Genomic DNA, 19,672 nt, shown 5'->3' on the forward strand with positions numbered 1-19,672 from the left:
TTATTTTAGATAAATTGACTGGGCTGCTTGCCATTTGTCATATTTTTGTTCCTGGGATCTTCTTTCAGTCACTCATCGTCTGTCATACATACATGTTCACAGAGCCTTGACAGAGAAACTTTCTATGACGGTATTTGTTTGTCAAATGTAGGCTAAAGTGGGATCCTCTCCCTCTGGCAGGCCTACTGAGCATGCTCAGTTCTGCTGGATCAAATCCTCGTTTTGCTTTTACCAAAAACGTACGTTTTATCCATGCTTGTAAGAAGCAGCAAAAAGGACAATAAAAAGATTTCGGTGTCTGGGTTTCCCCTTCTGGGAGACTGCATTATCTGTGAAAATCAATAAAAAAAAGTAAACCAGTATACAAAAACGTCAAACTGTGCATTCAGAAAAATGGATGAAGCTTCATTTTATTGGCCTTTTCTCCTCTCCTGTATTCCAAAAATCATCATTTCTGCAGCTCAATTTGGTTCGGGGCTTTAGGTGTCATATTTTATATCTGCGGTGTAAACATCATGTTTCAACTTGTTTTTGTTGTGGACTTTGATGTTGTCATTGATTTTGCACCATGTGCTCCCAAGTGACTCATTACACTGGAAAGGAAGAGCTGATACAGGAATTAAGCTCATAATGAACTGTGTTCATCATTTTTATGAGTCTTCTGTGCAAACCAAGGGGAGTGAAATTCATCCCACTTCTTACTCTGCATTTACCTGGAGAAAAAATTTTGACATCTGGATTTTACTGTCTGGATGTCCTGATCAGAAATTATGTATTTATTTAATATATTAAAATATTTAATAGGTAGGGCTGTAAGGATTATTTTAGTGATCGATTAGTCTGACGATTAATCCGATTAATCATTTATCCTGATAAAAAGAATTTATGAATATTCTGCAGTTTTTTCAGGAATTCTGACACCATATTAGAAATACATTAAATGATGCATATCTCTTCTTTTGGGTTGGTTAATCAGTTTCTGACAATAAATTCAATCAATCACGATTAATTTGTTTCTATATTGCAGTCTGAATTGACAGTGAAATACGGTTTGTATGCTTCTGCTTACACTGTGCAACAACACAAACTCTTGCCAAGTATATTTGGTCCAGTTTCTAGTGAAAATATCTTCGCACACTTGAAATAAGTCAAAATTAACTTTTTAGCAAAATACACGAGCCTGTTTTAAGTAATTCCTTAATTTTGATTTTAAAAGTTAAAGACATATTATTTCTCAAATAAGACATTTTCCATCTGTTATAAGTGAAACAATCTGCCTGTGAATCTATTTTTTCATCAATATTTAGGAATTATTCAATTAAAATAAGCTCTTATTTCTTGCTAAAAAGTTACTTGTAAGTTAGTTTAGTCTTATTTGAAGTGTACTAAGATATTTTCACTAGAAACTGGACCAAAAATACTTGGTAGTTTTTGTGATTTTGCAGCTCTTGTTCTGACATTTCTGTTGCGTTTAACCACTTTGTAAGTTTGAGTCTGTTACCACTGCAACGCATCTTGTCCTTCACTGTTTATCCTTCTTTTTCTCTTCTAACAAGAGATTTTCAGACACCATTTGTCCTCTGAGTGTACAGTGTACTCTTTGCAGGACCTTTGATGATTGAAGCTTTCGGTTCCGTATGAAAGTCTTTGTTTTTGTGTTCCCTCTTTGTTGGTGTGTAAACTGAACTTTGTGTTTTAATCCTCTGAATGTTGAGTTTTTGCTCTGCCTGATCGTGCTTGAAATACCACTGATCCGGTTCTCGCAGTGTTGCCGAGTCATGTGCAATCCCCTTAGAAACCTCCAGTCTAGTCATGATTTGCTGCTGAGAAAGTCCCTCTTTGCCTAGAATCACAATCTGCCTGCACGGCCTCCTACAAAGTAAGATTCCTGCTCCAGAGCTGCAGCTTCAGACTTCATGTAAATGGGGTTCAGTGTTATTCATTGGAAGTTATCAGTGTTGCAAAAGTATTCATACCCTTTAAACTTTAACACATTTTGTCATGTTACAAACTTCAGTCTTTCTTTATTGGACTTTATGAGATGGTACAGTGTAGTAGTATAATGTGAAGTGGAATAAAAACACTTTTTTAAAAACCATTTTAGTAAAACGAGTCCACATGTGAGTAGGCCTGAGACGATTAAAGACTCTTACAAAATGCAATTTGATTTGCTGAAAGAACAACACACTAATTAAGCCAAAAATTTATAAAATATGAATACATTTTGGATTTAAGATAAAAAACAAACAAAACAACTTTGTCAGTAAATGTGCTCTATTCAGAACTACTCAAGTGGTTTTAGTAAAAAAATCATAATAATTACCTTTAGTTATTAATTAGTTTATCAGAAAAGTATTGATGTATTGAGGTGAAGTCCAACAGGCTGAGCTTTTCACATCATTGAAAGTGTTTATTTAGCTGCAGATGCATCCTTTGCCACAAATCAAGCATTCATGGAAGGAATGTTTGTTTTCTTATTTTAAAAAGGAATCAAGTTATTTGCATATTTTTATGTATTTCTAATATTGTAAAAAAAAAAAAAGAAAAAAAAAAGCATAATTTGTTGAATGAAAAATCTGCAGAAAGTGATGATTTTTTTCATCCGATTGTCAGAATAATCGATAAAAAGAAAGATTTTTAATTGTTAATTATTTTAGTAATTTCCCTTGGGGACATTGGTATCGGCCTATATGATCATTTTATATCGGTCCAATAGATAAAACTGGGCCAACAATTGATATTTCTTTCCTTCTTGTTGCTTTTTGTTTTTGTTTATGGAGAAAGTCGGTCCTGTTTTGTTTGTTTGATGATTGTAGGGAGTTTAGCTGAAGCAGTAAAGTCAGCAGTGTTGTTGTTTTTTCTTTTTTTCAAGGTGTCCAAAGGGGAAGTTGAATAACAACATGGGTGCCATAACAGCCATATAAGAATCAGATATTGTTATAGGCCCACATTTTTACATGATTGCAACCCCTAGTTTTCCTTCTGCCAGATAATTATACAGTATCTTATAGTGCTTTATTACATAAAATCCCAGTAAAACACAATACAGTTTGAGATTATAGTGTGAGAAAACTTGCAGGGCACTTGGTAAAAACATCTTATTTGTGTTTTCAAGGCCACTGTAATCTGTCATTCTCTAACCACCTTTGTGTTTGTTGAACATTAGTGTATAAAGTGGCAGACATCCACAGAAGTTGAGCAAAGTTTATATACTTCAGCATAATTGTAATGTCTTGAATTAACTAGCACCTTCACTCCTGAAGCTGAACGTTAAATTATTCATATCCAAATAATAACCTTAGAGCTGCCTGAGTGCTGTAAAGCCAAGCTGGCAGGTTTCTGTGTGATGACAGACATAAAGTGCTCTGTTATTTTTAGCACCAACTGCGCAAGGAGGCCCTGAATCTACCTGATTAAGGAATGAAGCGTGGTCAGCACGCAGACCTGAGCTGCTGCGGGGCGCGGTGGCCTCATGCTACAGCGACTCACTGTTGGTGTTTTGACTTGCAGCCTGTGGAATTTGTGAATCTTTGTGCTGCCAAAGCTCATAAAGCAGCCTGAACAGCAACGCAAAGCGGTTTTCACAATGACCTTCGGAGAGATGCCACCAAGTCCACTGGTATTGAGAAATGTTATGAGTTCATTGATCTCCTGGCCTGATTCACTGTATTTACACGTTAGTTTTTTCCACTCTACCTTCACCCTGAAAGAGGTGAACGAAGAGAGAGATAAAACTGTGTGTATGAAGTTGGTTGTTCTGTAGTGTGTAAGAAACGATTCCCGTCCTTTTGGGTTTGTAACAGAACTCTTCTCTTTGATCCCTGCTGTTATGTTACATGATAAAACTTGTCGTTTCGTTGGATGTCTCAGTTCTTATCAGGTTTGTTTCCATCACGCAGATGGAGGAATATTTGGACGTTTCTTGGTCTCATATCCTTGAATCAGACTGGATAGCATCAGTCCTGATGTTTTTCTGCCTACTGCTGGAGTCTGTACCTTTTACAATCCAAAGAGCCATTTTTATCCACAGTAAAGCTTAAAAAAACCTGTTTACAGCAGCAAATGTTACATCACTTTTTTAATTTTGATGAACATCTGCTACATAAGCTGTGTTATTTTTAAATATCCACTATTTAAAAGTGGATATTTATTTATGTCTTCCATTGTGGAAGAGCTGCACATTGCAGACCCCTGACCCAGAGAATAGCATATTTGTCTCATAGTAACAAGAAATCCTTTGAGTTTCAGTAGGGTGCGTTTACACCAGCTTTGTTTAGTCCGCTTTAATCCAACTGAAAGAGGACTACATTGCGATTGCTAGAGCCTAGCATAACATAGGCCTGGACTATAAATCAATAACAGTAGATATTGCTATAGTTATCAATACCTACAGATAATACGTCTGATAGAATATTCAATATCCAATATATAGAATATCCACTGACCTCTCATTCAAAACCGCACAGCATTCTGGGAGTCGTAGGCAGAGGAAAGGCTTTAGCCGCTCAACTTCTCATGGCTCGCTAAGCAAAGTTGGTGGGATTAGCAACTCACTCACACTTTGGTTACCTAGCAACTCAATCACTCATTGGTTACCTAGCAACAACCAGTTGAGTAACTTGCCCAGCAGCAGTTTAAGGTTCCTTATAACTGCTTTAAAAAAAACAAAACCAAACAGCGTTGAGTGAAAATTGTAGATAAAAGAGGAAAGATCACACAACCATTTTGGCAGTATTTCAGAAATTTAAAACAAAAATGAATCAATAATTATTGATATTGACTGATTTAAAACAATTTTATCCATATTGTCCAGCCTTACGCTAGCAGGCAAAAATTTGCATGTGGTTTTTAAACAAATACAAAAGAGAAATCCTACAACTGGTAAAATCTGGCATTATTCTATTTTAGTTTACATTTCATAAAGAAGGAAGTGTCTTCTTCAGAGGTTTTCATGTTGTTTCCTTCAGTTGTTCTTGGTGCAGCGCCACCGCAGGCGAGGAGGGGAACAGGTTTTTCAAAGGGCTTGGTTGGTTTGATCCATCCATCCATCCATCCATCCATCCATCCATCCATCCATCCATCCATCCATCCATCCATCCATCCATCCATCCATCCATCCATCCATCCATCNCATCCATCCATCCATCCATCCATCCATCCATCCATCCATCCATCCATCCATCCATCCATCCATCCATCCATCCATCCATCCATCCATCCATCCATTTTTTTACACCCTGGTCCCTTATTGGGGTCGGGAGGGTTGCTGGTGCCTATCTTCAGCTAATGTTCTGGGCGAGAGGAGGGGTCACCTGGACAGGTCGCCAGTCCATCGCAGTTGTTTGATACAGTGCACTGCAAAAACAAACCGCAGCAGCTGAAAATGTGAGAAATGTTTCAGTTTTGGTCCCAAATTAAACCACGTGTATCAGACTATCAGGAGTGAAAACACTTTTAATCACAAACTCATTTATAACCCTGGCAGATTTTACTTAAAATCACTTTTTTTAACCGAGAAGTTTGTCTGTGATTAGAAACTTTGTTGTGGTTAAAATGTGACAAAATATATAAACATGTAGAGGTTATAAATACGTTTTGAGCTGCTCTTTTGCAGAACCTATTAGTCTGGTGTGTCTGAATGTGACCGTTCAGGCAGCTGGTGCTTTTCCACCTCCATTTGACACATTCTGCTAATTACCAGAGCACAAACACCCATCTTCCCCCCATGCGCTTGCTCACTGGTGTGCATAAGACTGGTCATCTCACCCCAGCTCCCTGAGGAAAGGCAGGGAGTGGAACTGTTTATGCATGTGGTTCTCTTTCGCTACCGCTCAGTAGGAGCAGAAGCCCCTGCAGGGTGCATGCAAAGCGGCTCTGACTCTGGATGCCTCTCTCTCCCCATCGGCCTCCAGCTACTGGGAGTTGCAGTCGCTGAACATGCAGCTGCTCAGAGCAGCAGCAGGTAATATTTTGCACCTCGGTGACAAAGGGGGAGAGCGTGGGAGTGCAGGTGGAAGAGGAAAGAGCCAAAGACAAGAGCGTGTGGGCAGAAAGAAATGGCTCCTTTGAGAGTAGATAAACATGTGAACACTTAGTACTTCCTGTCTCTGTCCGACTCTGAGTGGGCCGTTAATGAGTCTGAAAGCTTCATCCTTGGCACCTGTCAGCCAAGATGAAGATGAAACATCTAGTGCAGGCCGCAGCTGAAAAGAAACACTTCATTTCTCTTTAATAAATAATAGTTTATTTGAGTTTTAAATGTCTTTTTTCCCTTTCAGCTCCATCCTTTTGATGGTGTGTATCTAACAAACTGAACATGACAACTGGTTAAGACGTTCAAGACTTCAAAGCGCTGTGTGGTTGTTGTAGCATAGAGGATAAATATTAACCAATAGCACTTAAACTGACTGGTTTTGATGCCTCTCCTTTCCAAATACAGAAGTGGCAGCTTATAAAATAAATGCCTGCAAAATCTTTTACTAAACTGATCTGTATATTTATTATGATAACCATCATGCACTGTCCTGATTCTCTTTAAGCGGACGTATTATGTAAAATTAATACATAATACGTTTTATTTATTAATATGTATTATGTAATACATATTAATACGTAATATTATGTATTAATACGTGTCACAGTTGCCAAATTGCTGCACATTTGGGTCTCAACTGCTTCTAAAAACAGTTCAAGCTTTAAAAAAAACACCCATTCAATTTTTGGCAATAAGTTAATGTATTTTGGTGTCTGGAAAATGAGCCATTTCAAAAACATTCTGATTGTTAAGTCACTTTCTAGACTGTCTAGACTTTCTAGTCACTGTCCCGTCACCTAGCAACCCAGGCTGAGCTCCTGCATGCTTGGTCAGCTGGTTTTAGAACTGTACAATGGCTGCTGGAAAAGACAAGTGTTTTGTTTTTGACTTACCATTAAGAAACCACTTGCTGAATTCATGTTCCTTGTAAGCCTGTTGCAATAAGTCAGTTAAACGCATGGTAAATTAAAACGAGGTCAATAATTTCCATTTGCATGACTGATTGTTTTTTTTTCTGTCTCTGGATGATAAAAGGCTCCAGTCTGGTTCTGAAAGGCAATTTAGTTTGCAGAGACTTCTGTACCACTTTTATTTGTTGTTTTGTTTGTTTTTGTTGAATATTTAAAATTATTTCCAGTTCCAGTGTCAAATGTAATTTAGAAATTAAAGTTTTTTGATTTTTGAGAGGGTGTATTTGCATTGTTAATGCTTTTATTGTTCTGGACAATATTCTCATTTATTGCAATAATTTTTGGAACAATTTATCGTCCAACAAAATTTGTTAAAGTTGATTGTGCAGGAGGCTACTCTTGTGCTTTTCAAAGATATATAGTTGCATAATTACATGCCTGTGAAAGTATAAATGGTCCCTTTTTAAGCTACTTGACCACAGATAAGTTTCACCAGACATGAAATCAACTTTTCCCAGACTGAAAAGTGGGACACAGGACTTTGGATGATTTAGAGAAACAGTACAAAGAGTACGGTTCAAAGATCCTGCTCTCTGCATGCGCCGTTATTGTGAAATATCATGGTTTTAGCATGACGCTGTGCTTCCTGTAGCTTTCATTTTAGTCATCTTATGATTTCTATTCCTTTGAATGTAACATAAATATTAAAGTGCTTTAATTACTTTGATTGATGGTTTTGCTTCTTTGATTGTTCCCCTTGCTCCTGTGGTCTCTGGCTTTTACGAGTCAAACAACCCAACAGTGATAACATCAAGGAATGTGAGTCCACCAGGTTATGTTTGCTCTGTTGTAACGTCTAATGGTGCTCTGCACCAAAATAAAGTGCAGTCAAGTTTTTTTCTGTTGTTGTTTGAGAATAAACAGACTCTGCATGGCCTTGATTTGACCGTACCCCCACTTAAATAGATTCTTGGAACAGTAGTTAGTAACTCCCACTCCCACTGAAGTGGCTGATGAGCTGACTGCTTTGAAATGTTTCCACTGTGAAAGGCTGACCCAGGCGGCGCGTTCTGATTTATTAAAAGAAAACAGCAACAAACAACACGTCCCTTCAATCAAAGCAAACCCTCTGCTACTGGCTTGATCTTGGCTGAGGAGATTTTGAATGAATCTCTGCAAAAATGTGAAACACTCTGAGCTACTGACGGTGAAGTTTTGTCTTAGTTGCCTCAGGGTGACTGAGTCAGACTTCGTGGGTGTGATGGTGACGTTTTTACCGCTCGTTTGAAAGCCGGAAAAATTTAATGCCCACGGATATTTTTCGCAACTTTACATCAGTTACGCTTTGATAAAAAATCTTTTTGGACACATTAGGACAACTTTCAGCTCCAGATTGAGTCAGAGATCCACTGAGTAATTATATTTGCTTGTCTTAGAATTTTCTATGGAGTTAAATTGGAGCCACACAGTTTGTCCAAAAGAAAAGAAAATTGAAACTGAAAAATTATTTTGAGACTGAAAAACGTTTGTTACTCTGTTAAAAAGAAAAAAGAAAGACACTTAAAAACAGATTTGAAGCAAAAGTTTTGAAACTAAAAAAAGAATCTGAAACGGGAAAACAAAATTATAAATCTGAAACCGTTTTTTTTAGCTTTGCATCTTTTTCTGGTTTCAAATATTTTTTTTCAGCTTCTAAATAATTTTTAAGTTTCAAATCTTTATTTTCACATCTTTTTTCTAGCTTTTTTGTTTCATTCTCATTTTTCAGCTTCAATTGTTTTCTTCAGTTTCAAAACTTCCTCAGTTTAATTATTATTTTTTTGGTTACATTTTTTTATTTTTTATTTTGAACAATCATTTTGTCCCCAATTTAGCTCCATATTTACAGTCAATGAAGTTGTTCTTAAAGGCATCTTGTGGTAAATCTGTGAGATGATGGTGTCTTTCTGGGAGTGGAAACTTTTCCCCAGATGATTAGAAACTGACAGCTAACGCTGATGGAGGCTTTATGAATTTTTAAAAAACTCTTCCACGTGACACAGCACACACACAGATGGTTGAACAGCTTGCTTTGACTTTTCTCTCTGACACTTTTTTATTGCACAGGCTCTTTATTCGCTGTGCTCTCATTTTCAATGGGTTAGGTTATTAGATATGTCACATATCCTCCAGATAATTGCTGTCCCCTTCCCCTCCTTCTCGGGGCCTGGAGTTTTTTCTGCGTCCCAGCTGGTGGTCATGTGCGCTGCCAGCATGGGAAGACCTCCCTGGAGGGAAGCAAGACCAAGCGTTTTAACTGAGCCCACACCCCTCTGTGAAACTGAACCCTTTTGCATTATTTATAAAAGAAGAATGATCAAAGTAGTCCACAAATGACTTATTATTACACATATGATCTACATTCCCCATGTTTTCTTGTTATATAAAGCAGATTTAATCTTTGTAGATTGGTTATATTAAATGGGACCTAATATGCAAAACCCACATTTTTCTTTTTTTTTGTATTTCCATTTTTGCCTGACCATTGATTCAAATCTCTCTTTACAGACAGTCTGGGCTTTCTCCCATTCACTTGGATTTCTCTGACAGAATTTCAACCATACCAATCAGCAAACAGTGGGAGAAGTTGTGAACAATGACATCATTTTTCTGCGCTGTTTTTGAATTGTAGTCTTCCTGTAATTTAGTAATGGCAGCAGATTAAGTGAAGGAAGAAGTTCAGTCCATGTTAGCCACGCTTACAAATATTGAATTAACCTTAGCAACTGCCTTGTACTTCTCTCTCGGCAGTGGAGGGTGGTTGTTTGCAATGAAGATTATGTACGTAATGTGAACTGGCGCATTACGTACGTAACAGACAAACATCAGCGTTAAAATTGAACAACTTGTTTTAATTCAACATAATCCACGCCTCCAGGAAGCAATTGTTTCTTGATACCCTCTGGACGAAGCAAAGTGTAGAACAAGGGTCTTGTTTTTACCAGGCTACTCCCACTTGGGTTTCTGGGTACTTTAAAAAAAACAAGCACAAAGTTATTTTTTGGCAATAAGTAATTATAATTTTTTTGTCTGAAAAAGGAAGCGTTTCAAATTCAAAAACCTCTCGATTGTTAAGTTGCATTCAACTGGGGTGTGGCCAGCAGCAGCTTGTTTGGATTTAAAGTAAAGAGGCCTTAAATCAGCTGATTCTTAAACGAGCAGACTGAAATCTCATTATCTAAGAATACAAAAAAATGTAGCAAACATGTTTCTGTAACCCGTAGTCCTAGCCCAACCTTTTCAAAGAAGCACATTAAGTTACATTTTAAACTTTTATTTTTCTGTGTAATGCTAAGGAGCAGTGGAGTTGCTCTGAAGATAAGTTTCTGTCTCTGAGTGTGACCCTTTCCTGCACCCAGCAGGTTGATGAGCTGAAGAGCTGTTTGGCTTCTTGCTTGGGGTCGAGGTCATTGTCCGTGTTTTCACGTTCTCCATAGCTGCAGGCTCCCTGCTGAACCTGCTTGATATTCAGTTCTTTCTCAGCTTCCGCCAAGTCTCTTCTTGTTAACACAACTGCCAGCAACTAGGGAGGACTTAAATGGGATCCAGAGGTAAATGCATTGTTTTTAGGTCTTAGCTGTGTTTACAACAGCTTTAAGTCTTCCTCATTCTCTGGCGCAGTGCAGCCATGATCAGTTCGCTCTCCATCATGCACCATCTCTGTCAGGACTTGCTAAAGAATGAGCTGGAGGAGGAGCAGCTACACTCTGAAAACTGTTGGGATAAAAAAAGACCCATCCGGTTCATCCAGGTTCTTCTTCAGTGGAAAAGAGTTTGCTAGCTCCAGATTTTAGAAATTGAAGCAGAAGTTTGAATCCAGTTTGAGGGAAATAAGTGTCTTCAAAAATGTTATTTTCTGTATTAATGGTTTTAAAATGTCTCTACAGTGTAGTTGGAAACAGCAGCATTTCGTGAAGTATTAGTTTTTATGAAGAGTTTGAGTATAAATGGGTTAAAGAAACAGCCATGCAGTTTTTAGAGTGTACAGCGTACAGAGTTAAGGAAATACCTTACATGGCGTAACTCAGTGATAGAATGTGAATAATGCCCTGATGTGCCGGTTAATAAAGGTGGGCAGTAATCAGTTACATGTAACTAAAAATTTACTTTTAGAAGTAGCTTTACTACACTGTACATTTTTACTTTTACAGTTTAAAGTGTAACTAACTCCCAAATAATCCTTTCTTTGCTGATAAACTATCTAAATGGTTGTTTAGAGTTCTACCTTTATGTTTCTTTTGGAGTTTTTAAATTTTTGTGTAAATTTGCTTAGTAATATTATAAAGTATTCCCATATCTCACCATCTACAATAACTTTGAATAAACTTTAATTAATGATTTAAAGCAGCATATAATCTCCCTTTGGAATCAACCAGAGCCAGCCCAAGGCATATGCGGGTTAAGAGGCTGCTAGGGCCCCCACACCCAAGAGCACCATGATAAACACATATACATATTTAAAATAACATTGAATAATACAAACTAAATGCTATTTCACACAGAAAAATGCTTTTTATTATTTTTAAACACAAAACACAAGATATCAAACTTGCTAATTTGTTTACTGTAAATTTTGTTTATCTACTGATGTTACTTTGAAATAATTGAAACCATATGCCTTAAATGTCACTGTGCATTTCAAAATACAAATATATATATTTAGTTTGCTACTCCTGTAAGGTGAAAATCAATAGCCATGATAGCACTGGTATGATGTTAGCTAATTACAAATGAGTAGGTGCGCTACACATGTAGAGTAGCTCAGGAATGATAAAGAATCTGGTGTTGACATGTTGGTATGGGGGGACCAAATGAAAATCTGCTTAGGGCCCTAAAAAGGCTTGCGTCGGCCCTGGAATCAATTAAGTTTTTTTTAAAAATTGGAATTTGAATTAAAGTGAGAACTCCTGTTTCAACACGAGCTCCCAGAAGTTATATGCTAATAAAATATTTGAAAATGTGTTTCTTCTACCTAAATTTATTTAACAATATATATATATTTTTTATTTACTCTTTAAGACATCATAATTTGCACATCAGATTAATATTTTTGTCAGCACACACACTGGGTTGATTGACAGCGCTAAGACCCTCCTCTGTGTTCTGATTGGTTGTTTCTAGTTGGTACTGGGAGCAGTGGGAGCTCGTTTTTTTCCACAGATTATAACGAGCTCGATATAGTGACAATTTCAACAAATATTTAAAACATGCATATGTGTATATTTGATTAAAAAATTACATACTGCAGCTTCAATCAAAACTGACAATATTTTACAAATTACTTTTTTACTCTTGTTTGAGTAATTACTTGAAAAGCTACATTTATTTAAGTAAAAATATACACTGAAGTTGTTCTACTCTTAACTTATTTTCGATCCTGTACCCTCTTTTATTTGTTTAAATCACAACTTGAACGCGCAGCCAGATAAATAAATGAAGGAATAATTTACATTCAAAACATTTTTCCTTTTTTTTAAAGATAAATTCCTGCTTTCTACTTTAGTTTTTTTTTTTTAATGAATATTATCAACGAAGCGTTCCTTACTGTGTAAGTGCATGCTCACTGGGCCGAGCTGGACCTGCTTCACATCCGGGCTGTGACATCATCGCCTCGCTGGTTCCATTGCGTCCTTACTACTGGCGCACGCCGCTCTGCCCCGCGAGCACATCAGCAGCAGCAGCAGCAGCAGCAGCAGCAGAGCACCGACAGCGCTGTTTTCGCACCAGACGCTTCCCCTAACTATCAAGCTGCTGCCTCATTTCTGGATACGACGTGCTTGCTTTTTATTTTTATTTCATTCCTCCTTCTTTTTCTTCTTCTTCTTCGCCTGTTTCGCATCGCTTGCCCGGACAGCCTGGACATTTCGCGGAGCGTTTTTCTTTGTGAGTACTGACTCGGGGCTTGCCCCGACGCGACAACAACAGGGGGCGTTAATTGTATTGATTGTGTGATGGTTGTTGCTAGCAGAAAGCTATGGAGCTGAGCCCCGTGAATGCCGTCCGTGATGCGGTTGCATGCGGCTCGGACCAGGCCACCACAACCCCCTGCTTAGCGTTTTGTTTCTGACATGGCTTTTGTGTACAAACAGCTTTGCTGCCGTACAGATTCTTTGATTTTTGTCCCGCGTTTGCCAGAAGCACCTCGTTATTTTTGCTGACTGCGTATCCTTCAGGGTTGCGTCTTAATTGCTACCCTCATTTTTATTTCTAGGCAAAAAAAAACAAAAAACACACAAATCAGCATTTCCAGCCCGCAATCCTTAGAAACCCCCCTATATATACCAGAGAACATATTTATAACTGTGAAAATATTGTTTTAGTCATTCAGAATACAAAGATTTCTGTTTGTTTTTAATTTGCATGACTCCTGCATATTTTTTGATGTTGATTCACATCTGGTTTGAATCTAATTTTGAATCCTTGGATATAAATCCTGATTTAACACACAGTTTGCTGCTGTCAACTGCATTTCCATATTTCTGAAGTGTTTGCCATCCCCTTAACTGCAAACAGTCCTGAAAGCATTGCTGTTTTTTCCCTCCCTCTGTGACTCCATTCCAGTAATCTGCATCAAGATCCCAGTTCCCTTTGCTTCCAGCGCTGAACTGCACACTGCACTGTGGTTTTCTGGTGATCTTTGAAAGCTAATCACAGCCAGTAAGGGTGTAATTATGCTGCATTAAGCTACCTTTCCTGCAGTGGCTCAAACTGACCTCTCATTAACCTGCCACACACACACAGCACAAACTAGCTGAACATTTTATTATGATAGCTGTTTTGATCTTGTGTTTTGGAGCAGAAATCCTGGAAAGAAGTAAACAAGTGATCAGCTGAACCTGTTCCTCGTGTTTTTGGAGGATGTTTGCTGAGGCATTTTGCTGCCGCTGTCATGTGCTCATCTGGAATCATCTGGAAAACAACCCCTCGTTTCTCACCAAGTGCAATACTCTGGGTGGGACTAGTTTGATTAAGAAGGTTTAATCGGCATGAGTTATCACTGGGTGTTTAAGGAAAGCTTCAGTACGCCTCATGCTTGAAACACACTTTCAGTTCTGATTTTAAATGTTATATTTATTTCTGTATGAAGCAAAAAGAGGAATCATGCCTGAGAAGAAATTCTTACTTCCCATTTGGTAAAGCAAGGGATTGTTCTGGATTGTTGAATTGAAAAAAGGTTCTGGGAAAATGCTAAACAGTTAGTGTTTTTACTCCTTTACCAGTTCTGTTTGCACCAGTTTGCTCATTTTAACCTACTTTGTAGGTTTTCGTGAATATTTTTGATGAGTTATTCAGTTAAATGTTCATAAAAATGCTCACATCTTTTGTATATTTTAACCCAGTTGCATATTAAGATTTGAAAACTTTGTGTCATACTTCATTCTTACAAAATTTGACAGATAATAATCACTGATCCAGCCAAAACTAACTGATCTGCTTGAGTCATGCATCCACACTTCATTAGATTCGATTATGAGTAAAATAGAGAAAAATATTTGAAGTTATTGCTTGATAAAGTATCAACTAATAAAAAGTTGGAGACAAAAAAAATTAAAACCTGGAAAGGTAAGGCATTTTTGAGGCAGGATGACCAGCACCCCTCACATTTTTTGTATTAATCTAGATTAATTGGTCCCTGAATCTGATGCTAACATGTAGTCTGAGTGCTGAAGCCAAAGTGGATTTTTGCCACCTAATTTACAAAAACCACAGCAGTTTATACCAACAACACTGATAAAACCTTTAAATTGTCATTTTACATTTGTTGGCCTAAAAAAACATATTTAGACAGAGAATTGAGGTAAGAGCTTCAGGGATTGTCCTGTATATGAGCGAACATGTAAAGATGTTTTAAATTTGATCAAATCATGTTGAAAGACACCGAATCTGAAGATAACATTTCCCAGTTCTTGCCCCCTTAAATGCAGGCCAGCTGAAAATATCTAAAAATGGCTCACAAAGGTCCAGGCTAAAGCTGCTGTTCATTTGCTTACAATTAAAGGCTTTTTCAACATCTAAATAATCTTTTAAATGTTATTACAGCTAATAAAGGAGTGGCATTAGCTTGACTCAAATTTATGACCCCTGGATTATTAACACAACCTCCTTTCCTGTTGAGCAACACAAATACGGTGCATACGTGTCAGGATTCTGACTCTTTATTTTTATAAATTAAAATAAAAAATCATTTGTCATCTAATGTGGAAATACTCTGTCATCACTGCAGCTGTTCCAACCGGAAATGACAATACTTGTAACAAAACTGACACCGTTCATTTATAAAACAGTTTCTGTTGTTAACACATCATAAATAACTATTTAAATGTGATTTCTCTCTGTATTATGGCTCTGGTGATGCAGAGAAAGCATGTAGCTTTTGAGCTTGAATGTTAAAAAAAAAAGCATCATCTGAAAATGTGCATACAGCAGAAATATGTAAACTTACCGCCATATTTACGACTATTTTGTTTTATTTATTACTAACCAAAAAAAGCAAAATGATAAAAAGCGCAAAAAGCCCTGCTGAAAAATAAGGATGACATTAGTTCATTCATATTTAATCAGATGAAATAGTTCTTGCTTTCCAGTTTGAGCTTTTGTATTTCTTAGATTTTTTGGGGGTCTTAAATTTTTAATTCAGATTAAATATTTATATATAAAACATAGATATCTATTAAAAATAGAGTCGTTAGTTAATGAGGTATACATTGTATAAATTTAAGGTACATTATGGTAGTTTTTCTACCCAGAAGACTTCAGTTTGGAAAATATAACTTTAGCCCCAAACAGACATTTTTCCTTTTCTTTCTAACGGCAGCAGATCTAAATGCACAAAGCTGTTCCCAAAATAAGTCTGACAAATGTTTGTTTTTGATGTTGCCTTCTATAGAGCTGCTTTTATTGGGGCTTGAGATTGAGCATTGACTTGTCAAGAAGGGGAAGTTTCACAGGCACCGAAAGCGAAGGTGGAAACTTTGATGGACATCTAAAGTTGGGAAGTTGAATTGTGGTTCATATTTTAGCCTTTAAAGGAACCCTGACTTTAGTCGCATGAGCAGCAGCTGCAACAGATGTCTGGTCAGCGAGGGTCACGGGATGCTGCTCTCACATGCCTTAAAGGACTGTCGTGGTTAAAGGGGAACTATTAAATTTGCTTTTTGCACATTTTCATACCTTCATTTAGGTGTCAACTGTTTCTAAAAATAGTCAAAGGACTTTAAAAAAAAAATCCCTACCCAGCTGTTTTGTGGCAATAAGTATATATTTTTTGGTGTCTGGAAATTGAGCTATTTCAAAAACCTACAGAATGTAAAGTCATAAATCAGCAAGCACTGATCCTTCACCTAGTGACCCCGGCCTCGCCTAGCCCGTTACCTAGCAACCCCAGCAGAGTTCCGCCCTGTCACCTAGCAACCCCAGGCGAGTTCTGCCCCGTTACCTAGCAACTCAGGCGGAACTCCAGAACGTTTGGTTGCATTAAGCAGTACATCAATTAATCACATGATAAATTAAAATGAGGTTGATCATTTCCATTTGCATGATTATTTTTCTTGCTTCTGCAGTCCGGTGCTTTGGTCTCAACAAGCCCCCTTTTTTGAAGGACAATTTTGTCTACAGAGAGTTCAGTTTCCATTTTATTTGTTGTTTTGTTTATTTATGTGAGATATTTAAAATATCTTCAAGATCCAGTGTAAAATGTCCTTTATAAACTAAAGTTTACTGATCTTTGACAAGGTGTTCTTGCATTATTATGCAAGTGTTTTGTTGCTGACTTACTATCCAGAAATCACTTCCTGCATTCTTGCTTGTTGTGCAGCAGGCTCTATTAATGCTTTTCAAATATGTACACTTGTATAATTTGCATTCATTTTCAAACATTGAACTTACACTTGTATTAAGAGGCCCTAAAACAACTTATTCTGAAAAAAGTTCAAAATTGACAGAACTGAACAGTTTAAAATCTAATAATCTAAGAATGATTTTGTAATAAACATGTTATGTATCGTCCATAAACCTATCCTAACCTGTTTAAGGAAGCATCATAACAGGCTTTGATAAAAATTGTCTGCAAACTTTCAAAAGCTTAATTGGTTTGTGGGATTCTTACGCAGTCATTGAAGTGTAAATTCTTGTACAAAAAGGCTAAACTTTCATATGATTTGCTCCACTGGTTTTTGTAATGTTGGGGGTAATTTTTCCAAATGAAACACAAAAACAGCATGTTGTCAGAATCTTATTTTACTGTTGAACAATCATGTGTCACTGGCGTTTATTATAGTTGCTCGTTTTTATGGGCTAAAAGCTCAGTAATTCCAGTAGCTCGTCTTGTTAATGCTCTGTAATTAATGCTAAATATCATGTTTGTTTTCAGGTTGATGGTCCGTTCATGATCGTTGCGCTCAGGGCTACTAAATGTGGCTAATTCAGAGCAGCTTTCCAGATTGAACAAGGCCTGCTGGTCGTTGGTTGATTTCTGTTTTATTCTCCTGCCTGTTTCTATGGATTCACGGGTTGCTTGATCGGCTGTGTCACCTTGACCCACTTTGCACACAGTCGCAGCTGCTTTAAGCGAGATGCCAATTTAATTATATGAGAACAAAAAATAAAATCTGATTTGTTGCCCAAATTGGCAGCTGCATTCTGTTATTGAATATAAAGGTCTAAGGTGAAATCTTAATGAGCAAGCAGCTGAAGCAGCAATCTAATCTATGTTCTTCCCATGGATTGAGTTTGGGTTTATGGTAATATTCCCATGGATGTTCTGCTGGATTCTTGAAATATTTCACAGTAGAAGATAAGAAAAACCCAAAATAAATGATAATTTGAATTCCTTGTTTATGTTGACATGTCCCAGTTAATTTCAGTGAAAAATATCCATCCTTGTTCCTGTAATGAGCTAAATTAATTTAAACAAGAATATGATGGCCAGTCAGTTTGTGTAGAAATGCACAAATCAAGATTTTCCTGGGAGGAAAAAAAGAAATCTTTGAAAGCTACATGCAAATTACAATTTTTAACCACACTGAAAAAACGTAAAATCTTACTAACTATTTGGTAATAGTTGTACTTGTATAACTTGCATTCATTATACAAGAAGGAATGCATGAGTTAATTTACTCACAAGTAGGAGACTTAAAACTTTATTGCAGTATTTTGTGGTACTATTGTGATAATGCTAAAAATGACTTAAACACTATTATTTATTTTTTAGGATGGCACATCATTCATAATGATACAAACACAAATGTTGTTCTTGAAAGACAAAATAAGCTCCTTAAGAAGTGAAGTTTATATTCCTGAACTGCACATAGTTGCTGGAGAAAATAGTAAAAATGGCAATATATAGGAGCTTGTTTTATGAGAATAATCCCTCAATATTGATGAAAAAGTTCTAGTTACACTGGCAGATTATTTCATTTATACAAGACATTTTTCCCGTATCATCAGTGAAATAATCTGCCAGTGGAACCAGAACTTTATCATCAATATTAAGAAATTATTTACTAAAAACAAGCTTCTGTATCTTGCTGAAAAGTTACTTGTTACTTAGTTGTGTCTTATTTAATCAGAAAATGACTCTATCCTTCATGTGATTTTCTCAAAAATGACATAAAACTTGTGCTGTTAGGATGTGATTAAAGTCCCATTTCTGGCAGTTTGACCTGTTTCGTTTTAGTTTTATGTCACATTTTCGTTTGTAAGCGACTCTAAATGCCCTTTAAATGCTCTGCATGCCTGCAGCTCCCTCCCTCAGATATTACAGTAGATATTCTGGTTAATCCCACTTGGTGATAGCACATTGCTTTTTGCCATGTGGCCTCTTTGCAACTGCAAAGCTCCCCTAATGTCTTTTTTTGTCTTTTCACTCGGCGCGCCCCCGAATGCCCTCTCCTAAACTGCCCATTCTGCCTATTCAGCTTAACCTTTGTGGGGACGGCTATTCATACTTCTGGTGGTACTTTTCGTGGACGGTTGCAGCTCAACTCTTGCATGCTTGTTAGGAATGCCTACCTGATAACATGAAAGCCTGAATCCGTTCTTGTCAAAAGATGTGTTCAGGTTTCTTGCTTTGTAATAGGATTAGGACTGTGAGCATTAACAAGGTTTGGACTGGGGCTACAATAGGAGCCGTGTCTGGTGAGTTTCAGTTGGATTTGCTTTAGGGATCTTAAAGTTTTTCCTTTGCACTTTTGCAGATTTAGTTTGTGGATTTTTCTTAACTGATGATTTTGAGAGACAGCATAAAGATTTATGTTTTAGGACAAAGAAAAAGTTTGTTTCAAGTTTCGTTTTAGTTTTAGACAAACATTCAGACGCAAGTTATAAAAAGTCTTATGGTTATTCCTGATGATATGAAAAGATCAATTCATTTTCTCACCAAATGTATTGTTGCCATTTGGACCTAATTTACTTCAGTTTTTACCTGTAAACAAACCATTTCCTAACCACAAAATCCTGTTTAACCACATTTGTTTTTCTTTGGAGTTAAATGCTGTAGAAATGTTAACATTTCTCAAACTTTTAATGGTACGCCATGTTTCCATTTATTTTGCAGCTGACTTAAAGGGAGGTTTTGACCTCTCAAGCTCAGTTTACTCTGAGTATAAATTGCTGCTGGCAGATGTTGTTTATGTGTGTCATACAAACATATTCCCCAACAGTAGACGTTACCAGATTATTGGGAATTACC

At 37.0% G+C, this 19,672-nt stretch overlaps 1 protein-coding gene across 11 annotated transcripts in view; it reads left to right on the forward strand.

Annotated features, from left to right (window-relative positions):
- Positions 1–19,672, forward strand: part of LOC103466386 (pleckstrin homology domain-containing family A member 5-like) — a 116,058-nt gene that overhangs the window by 39,007 nt on the left and 57,379 nt on the right. Inside the window, exon 1 of one of the 11 annotated variants that reach the window (XM_008411921.2) lies at positions 12,631–12,867. The exons of the other annotated variants lie outside the window; for them this stretch is intronic. The gene's annotated coding sequence lies outside the window, so the exon portion shown is untranslated. Of the gene's footprint in view, positions 1–12,630; positions 12,868–19,672 lie in introns of those variants that run through there. 11 annotated transcript variants of the gene reach the window in all.

This window comes from Poecilia reticulata, linkage group LG6 (assembly GCF_000633615.1).
Source record: "Poecilia reticulata strain Guanapo linkage group LG6, Guppy_female_1.0+MT, whole genome shotgun sequence".
Taxonomy (NCBI): domain Eukaryota; kingdom Metazoa; phylum Chordata; class Actinopteri; order Cyprinodontiformes; family Poeciliidae; genus Poecilia; species Poecilia reticulata.